This window comes from Crinia signifera, chromosome 7, assembly GCF_055691185.1.
Source record: "Crinia signifera chromosome 7, ASM5569118v1, whole genome shotgun sequence".
NCBI classification, from domain to species: Eukaryota; Metazoa; Chordata; class Amphibia; order Anura; family Myobatrachidae; genus Crinia; species Crinia signifera.
In genome coordinates this window covers 60,279,586-60,288,108 of record NC_139223.1, presented here as the reverse complement: position 1 = coordinate 60,288,108, position 8,523 = coordinate 60,279,586, and the positions used below count along the sequence as shown (strand labels likewise).

The 8,523-nt window shown below is 40.3% G+C and overlaps 1 pseudogene; it reads right to left on the bottom strand.

The window, feature by feature from the left end:
• Window positions 1–5,596: 5,596 nt before the first annotated feature.
• On the bottom strand, window positions 5,597–5,715 carry LOC146025351 (5S ribosomal RNA; annotated as a pseudogene).
• Between the last annotated feature and the right edge of the window lie 2,808 nt (window positions 5,716–8,523).

The following is an 8,523-nucleotide window of genomic DNA, read 5'->3' as shown; positions in this document are numbered from 1 at the left end:
ACAATAATGCAGGAGTCTCCGGGAAACTACAGTATAGGCAACAAGGGCTAAATAAGCAGGCTTCCAAAAGTAGATGTTACAAATAAATAACAAATAAAATAAAAGCCATTTTTTTTAAACCTATTTCTAGACCTTTTCTGAATATCCTTTTGCCTTGATCATTACTTAACAAGTTGAATTTGTAGTGGACATGGTTTGTTTAACAGGCAATTTTACCTTCAGAAGTTAATTTTGAAAATGAGAAAACTATTTTTATTAAAAAAAAAAACAACTACAATTTTGTAGGGCAGGGCAAATTGCATGCAGGGCAAATGCTGGCTGCTTTTGCATGTAACACACAGATGCTGGACAGCTTTATTTTGTACGCTGCAATTTACATTTGCACTAGGACGCACCCCTCCCAAATCTAAATCTCTTTGCACATGTTATGGGTCCTACACGTAGAGATTTTGCTGAGTGATGCTAGATCTGTGCTGAGCAATCTGTTCGGGCCAGTGTTCTCTGGTGAGAACGCTGTCCCTGACCGGCCATATCTATGGCCCCTACACACGGATCTATGTAGGGGCATTTTTTAAGCAATCTAGTCAAATTAAGTCAGATCGCTTAGAAAAATGCTCTAAAATCGCCCCATGTGTATGCCCCATTACATCTGCCCCACCTGCAGTGCAGCACAGTGTTACCCAGGTAGTCAGTTACTTGCTCCTTTTTTGCTTTGCTCCCCAATATCTCTATCTGCCGACCTCCAGTTTTGCCTATGGAAGAAACACATTGTGTAGGGTTTCATAATATATCAGTGTAATACTAAAGCTCAGCCTTGGTATTTGCTTTTAACAGTAGCAATGGGGTTTTTTCTTAGCTGTGTTTTATTGGCACTGAATGTGGACACAGCTCTCGTGAACAGGATCTGTAGAGAGGATTTAATTTTCAAACCAAATAAATGCAAATATTAACCAAACGGGTTACGCTAAATGTTCAAAGAAATGTCAGGAGGATGAGGAGGATATAATTTACCCTTATTGCCAGAGGGGCTCACAACGGATTGTGCTCTGTGCCAAGTGGCAGCCTATAAAGTTTCAGGATATACGCGCACCTCCTGTGTCTTGCGTGCTCGGCGCAGTTAAATGAAATCACTGTTTATCTTCTGGCTTGCTAGCTGGGACAAATCTTGTTTGATCAATCTGCATTTCCTCCTCATAGCATTAGCCAGTTGGCAGAGACAGGGGTGTCAATGACATCACAGGGGAAAAGTTAAACATATGCTGATGTTTTAAAGTTATTGCACAGAACGCAGACATGTTTGTAAGCATGGACCCCCCCCCCCCCATAACAGGAGAAGATGCATATTAACCCTTTGCGTGCCAACATCTCTGTGACGGATGTTCAAAATATTCGCTCACATTTGTTATATGAATTCAAATAGAAAATGTTGGGTAAAAAAAAAAAAGATTATATTTCCTATATAAGCTAAACATTACCGGTCATTACGATGAGTAAAAAAAGGATTGAGTGGCAATTTTCGATGCGATTTTGACAAATTCACGTGGCACTCAAAGGGTTAATAATTTATCGGTTGTTCTCTGTACACAAATATTGCAGTCTCATTGATGTACAATATTTAAACGACGCGGTGAAAGCAATCTACTGTATAGATACAGAGTTGTCATTTGTAATTGTGAATCTGTGGTACTGCCGCAATAGTATATCCATGTCTTTATTTATGCTGTTCTTCTTAGCATCTGATTTAAGTAAACAGTTAAATGCAGAAGCCTCCAACCAAGTTCTAATATGATCAGGTCATGTGATCATGGTCATGTGATCGTGTACTTTGCTTGTTTCTCATAGCAGAAAGGCCCACGTTGCTGTGGTATGTGGCACACTGACAGCACTGCCGCAATATATAATCAGAAAGCCCTTTGCTTTAAAAGGAGAATACAATGATGAACATAATACAGATACTATAAACACAATATGGGGGTTTAGCTGTACATGAAATACAGAGACCGTGGAGATACTATAAAGGGTGTGCAGCCATTTTGGGTCGTCCATTGCAAGGATTCCTCATCCCAACTATGAAGGACCAAGATGATTCAGCCGCTTTAAGACACACTACATGGGATTACACTCGGCAGAATAGGCAATGCATTTATTCCATGGGAATTAATGCATTAATTAATTAATGCAGGCATCTAGGGATATCCTCAGTGCATTGCCCGGTTGCTGGGGGTGTCAGCTGACCAACCCATGTGACTGAGGGGTAGATTTATTAAGCTTGGTGAAGTGATAAACTGTCTTGTTTTTATCACCGGCCAATCAGCTCCTACCTGTGAAGCTACAGGCTTGGTTTGAAAAATGACAGGTAAGAGCTGATTGGCCGGTGATAAAAAAAACAGACAGTTTATCACTTCACCGAGCTTAATAAATCTACCCCAGAGTACTGCTGTGGAGAAAGATGCGCCACAGAATGATTGGATGAAATAGAGAACAAGTTTTAATTGTGCACAATCTGTGAAGGATTTAATCTGTCATTTCTCACTAAACCACAGTGTTTCCCCACAAATGTATATAGCAGTTTTAATAAGACTGATAAATGCATTATCTTATGATACATACTGTAGATACAAGAAATATTCACAAATATATGTGCAAAGTTCCCAGAACCGGTCATATACATATACAGTACCACAGTTGTGTGGGTAGCATCATTTTACTATGCACACCTTAATGTAGGTCTATTACAGAGAGAACTTGTTACAGATACAGTATGTACATATGACAATTGCTGCAGTTCTGTGAACATGAATCTTCTGCACTTAGAAGGAGATATATATATACTGTATATATATATATATATAGAACACTGGAACCATATAGAAAAGTAAGAAGAGATGTAAAATATAATGTCATGTGTAGATATAGAAAACTATGATTGTGTGTAAGCTTTGTGACCACCGATACATATATAATACCGTAAAGCTGGGTACACCTTAGGTGTTATATTGTCCGATCCCACGGATGGGACCGACATATCGTACACATGGGCCAGTGTGTATGAACTATTACGGACTCCCAAAGTTTGCTCATTGTGTCTTCTGATCTGCCTTCACTACAGGCAGATCCAAAGTTATCTGTAACGACATCATGCACCTGGGTGTGGCCGCTGAACGATCATGTGCTATATGGTTCCGTGTGTACAGCTGACCGACCTACTGTTCCGATGGTCGTACTGTCTCATGTGTACCCAGCTTAAGATTCCTGACCGGTCTCTAGTAAGACATGTACATATATACAAATACGAAGTCCACCAATGCAAACTCTATTCAGTAATGTTTTGTATGTATATTTTTAATAAAGTTATTATATGCATTCTATGTGTTCTGTCTTCCTTTCATAACTACAGTACGCCAGTTATTATTTCCACAAGTAGGGAAGTGCAGAGATTGCAGTGCATGTTCTTCATGGTCTAAGGTGCATTTCTAAGAGAAATCCAAACTAATACCACTAAATATAAAAATAAATTGTCATTCTGTTTCTTCGATATTGTCGTTTTACAACACAATCCAGTGTATTAAATTTAAGATTACCATTGACAATTCGGTACTTGTCTAGTTTCATGGCGGCACTGCCTGCGGATCACATCAATTTTATACGATGCGATTTAGCACACCCCCACTATCCACGTCAGCCCGGAGCGTGGCGAGCGGACGCGGTATGCATAGTCCTGACTTGTTTATACCCCCACTATCCACGTCAGCGTGGAATAGATTTTATTCTATGCAAATCACATATGATTTGCATATGATGCGATCCGCGGGCTGAGCCGTTGTGAAACTACAAAAGTACAGATAATTCTAATCGCCTCACAATAACTGAATTTAGGGTATTTTAATGTCCCTGCTTAGTACAGGACTCATTTTAAGTGGTGGAGGCATCCATTTTTGAACAGTAACAATTGTCTAGGCATGCCGTGACCTCAGTGATCAACTGCCTAATATTTATGAGGACACAGATTCCAAGGGAGGAAAGAAGAGAGGAAAGATATACTCTTGGTGGGGGCACTCTTATCTTGTTGACAGGGTTTACGCTTTTATTGCTGTGGTTAAAATATAGCTTTTATTATCATTATTTAAAAATTATGACCCATGATTAAATATTCCTACTCCTTGCAGCGCTATGCAAAATATTTCTTTGGTATGGGGTGTATGTCAGACTTAAATTGTCTGATGGCTGTGGAAAGAGAAATAATTTTCATGCATTTGATACTACAGTGATCCTCATATATCCCATAATTGTTCTACCACTGTGTTGGTAATAGTTTGGGAGAGATAATCATAGGTCACTTTGTAAGGATCGCATGAAAAAAATAAAAATTGAAAAAAGTAAAAAAAGGGTTGACACAAAATGTCGACAAAAATTTATATATAGGAAACACAATGGATTCTCTTTCATTGACAGGTATGACCTCAATCAAGCCGGCGGATGTTGATATATAGCCTGGTCTCCCAGCCCTCCCTCTGAAAAATAGCTAGTATGCTGTATGATTAATATGCAGGTATGATCTGTTATAAGAGAGAGGAGAGGTCCGCTGGACGTATCCAGCGGTTACCTTGCTGCCGGAGATCGTTTGGTGGGAGCTGGGAGCCACGAGTAGCCGCCGTGCTGGTCCGTCCCCGTCTGTCAGCTGTGCGCCGGTCACGTGAGTGCACCACGTGATCGGCAATCCGACGTACGTTTCGCTGAGCGCTTGTTCACGGGAGGTGTGGCTGTGTGTGGGGGAATCCTCTTAGATATGGTACGTGGCAACCAATCAGGGGTCTATTAGGTTGATTGATGGCTGTTGTTGTCCACTGCTATGGCTGCAATGATTAGCCATTGAGGAGTGGGGGCTTGGTTGCCTCAGCCAATGGTAACATCACTCGTGCTGTGTGATGAATACTAGCTGTCATTCTAAGTTGCCGTGTGCTGTTTTTTTGCAGAGAGTTTGAGGATTCAATGTTTATGTTGTCTGTGGTGGTTAAATTATTAACCCCACATTGCTCGAACACCTTTTAAGATATTAGCTTATGGTTTGAGATATACCATGTTGATCTATTCCGTCCTGTGGTAGCTGGACGTAGGGTTTAAGGTTTAAAGGGAAATTTCCTTTTTTATAAGGGTAGTTAAAAAAGAGTCTTTGTTAAAAGAAGAAGTTATTCGCACAAGTTCTTGTTTGGGTATATTGGTGGATCAAACACCGTAGGTTATGTACATATTTATGTGTCTCCCAGGTCTCCTAATAATGTGCACCTAGTGAGATTAATTGTGACTATGTATTATACAGGGTGTGGATATACATATATACAGTGGTAAGCGGATGATGTGGTGACGGGGGCTGTGAGTGAATAAATAGCCAGGCTCTGCTGTGTGATATTTCTTTATTATTTGTGATTATTAGTTTACCTTGGGTCCTATTACATTATAAGATACCTGGTGTGAGTATACTTGTGTGCAGTGGTAAAAGGATAATGAGGTGATCGAGGCTATGAGTGAATAAGTAGCCGGACTATGCTGTGATATTTCTTTATTATGGTGATTATATATTTGCCAGAGGTCCTAATACATTATACGATACCTGGTGTTCCTAGGTGGTCTCCCATCCTAGTACTTACCAGGCCCTTTGCTGCTTAGCTTCCAAGATCGGCAGAGTTTGGGCGATCCAGCACTGGTTTGATCGTATTGTCGTGGGTGTCCATCTGGTGCTTAGCTAAGCACCAGATGGACACCCACGACAATAACTTCTTCTTTTAACAAAGACTCTTTTTTAACTACCCTTATAAAAAAGGAAATTTCCCTTTAAACCTTAAACCCTACGTCCAGCTACCACAGGACGGAATAGATCAACATGGTATATCTCAAACCATAAGCTAATATCTTAAAAGGTGTTCGAGCAATGTGGGGTTAATAATTTAACCACCACAGACAACATAAACATTGAATCCTCAAACTCTCTGCAAAAAAACAGCACACGGCAACTTAAAATGACAGCTAGTATTCATCACACAGCACGAGTGATGTTACCATTGGCTGAGGCAACCAAGCCCCCACTCCTCAATGGCTAATCATTGCAGCCATAGCAGTGGACAACAACAGCCATCAATCAACCTAATAGACCCCTGATTGGTTGCCACGTACCATATCTAAGAGGATTCCCCCACACACAGCCACACCTCCCGTGAACAAGCGCTCAGCGAAACGTACGTCGGATTGCCGATCACGTGGTGCACTCACGTGACCGGCGCACAGCTGACAGACGGGGACGGACCAGCACGGCGGCTACTCGTGGCTCCCAGCTCCCACCAAACGATCTCCGGCAGCAAGGTAACCGCTGGATACGTCCAGCGGACCTCTCCTCTCTCTTATAACAGATCATACCTGCATATTAATCATACAGCATACTAGCTATTTTTCAGAGGGAGGGCTGGGAGACCAGGCTATATATCAACATCCGCCGGCTTGATTGAGGTCATACCTGTCAATGAAAGAGAATCCATTGTGTTTCCTATATATAAATTTTTGTCGACATTTTGTGTCAACCCTTTTTTTACTTTTTTCAATTTTTATTTTTTTCATGCGATCCTTACAAAGTGACCTATGATTATCTCTCCCAAACTATTACCAACACAGTGGTAGAACAATTATGGGATATATGAGGATCACTGTAGTATCAAATGCATGAAAATTATTTCTCTTTCCACAGCCATCAGACAATTTAAGTCTGACATACACCCCATACCAAAGAAATATTTTGCATAGCGCTGCAAGGAGTAGGAATATTTAATCATGGGTCATAATTTTTAAATAATGATAATAAAAGCTATATTTTAACCGCAGCAATAAAAGCGTAAACCCTGTCAACAAGATAAGAGTGCCCCCACCAAGAGTATATCTTTCCTCTCTTCTTTCCTCCCTTGGAATCTGTGTTCTCATTAATACGGCTCATACTCAGGGGGCACCACTGGTGGTCCAATAAACAGACACATCAAATTTAAAAATTGGATGATTGTCTAGGACCAATATATTCAATTTAGGAATAATCACCAGTTTTCTTACAGACAGACAACACTATCCCCTATCCAGGACAACAGTGGCTCTAAACCACTGACCAGTGCGGACATACCTCTCATCTCCCCTTTCTCCCCCCTCCCTTTTTTGAATAATATTTATGAGGTATTGGTTACTAGTTAATTAAGAATCTGTATAAATCAGGCAATAAAATGGCTGCCTCCATCTCTGTGGAGATGGCACATCCATATTCAGAGGAAAGCACTAAGAAAAACTAATGTATATAAAACAATAGCTTATTTTTTACCTTCAAGTCCTTTACACTATCGTGAGTTTGCTCTGCTCTAATAGACCATAAACAATACTTTCAGCTTACTGCTCTTTGGTTTGTATACAAAAGTTTACAGTGATAGGATGAAGAAGAGCTTGGTGACCATCTGGGCAATACATGACCACAGCACAGCAGCAGAGGCAAATAGATTTTTAATGGTTTTGGAACATAATAGAGTTCTGGATAAAGGAGCACATAGCCGATTTAAAATCTACAATTATCCTTTAAAAAATAACTGTGAGGTAATAAGTATAGGAATTGTTTGAGTCTTGTAAGATAATGCAATAATAGAATACAAATTATGGAACACTTTTACACTTATTAGTATGGTCTAACTACAGTGACAATGGCCATTTTGTGACAGGAGCAAACTGGCGTAAATCTGCAGCTCTTGTATTCACACATGACTAATATCCAGGAGACTTGAGATTAATATTCAATAGAAACATCTTTTTTTTGTAATTTAATTAGGTAATCTAATAAATAAGAAGACAGTACGTATATGGCAGAGGACAGAATGATCGGAAGATTATGAAGTAGACAATTCACCTACTGTATATGTAAAAATAATATTGCACTATGTATATGGAATTATGCAGTGCTTTTGCAGGTGAGTTTTTGTGCTGAAAAAGAAGCCGATGACGGATAGTAACACACATGATCATGTCAGCAATGTTAATAAACGCATCTGACACAACTTAGAACCAGGCATTTAGATTTGTCCGGTCATGCTCAAATGATGCCAATTGGTTGCCTCTACCACGTATTACTTAGAGATGTGCAGGTTCGGATTTACCCGGATCTCAAAACGGGATCTTATTGGCTATCGGCTGTCACATGTTTTGACTCCAAATCATGTGACAGCTGGATAGCCAATAAGATTCAGTTTTGAGATCCGAGTAAATCCGAACCTGCACATTTCTAGTATTACTGCCCACACTCCAAGTTGTACTAAGTCACCTCCACCTGAATGGAAATGAAGCCGATATAAGAAGAGACAACATAGGGACAAACCTATGTTACCTTATGTCGTAATGTTTAGTCCACGTTCACCGTTATGTATGCCTGCATGGATTAGCATCTTCCGGGCAGGCTACTAAGCCATTGCGCTCCCCGGATACGCTCCCTGACCTCATCAAACTCCAGGAAGTGGA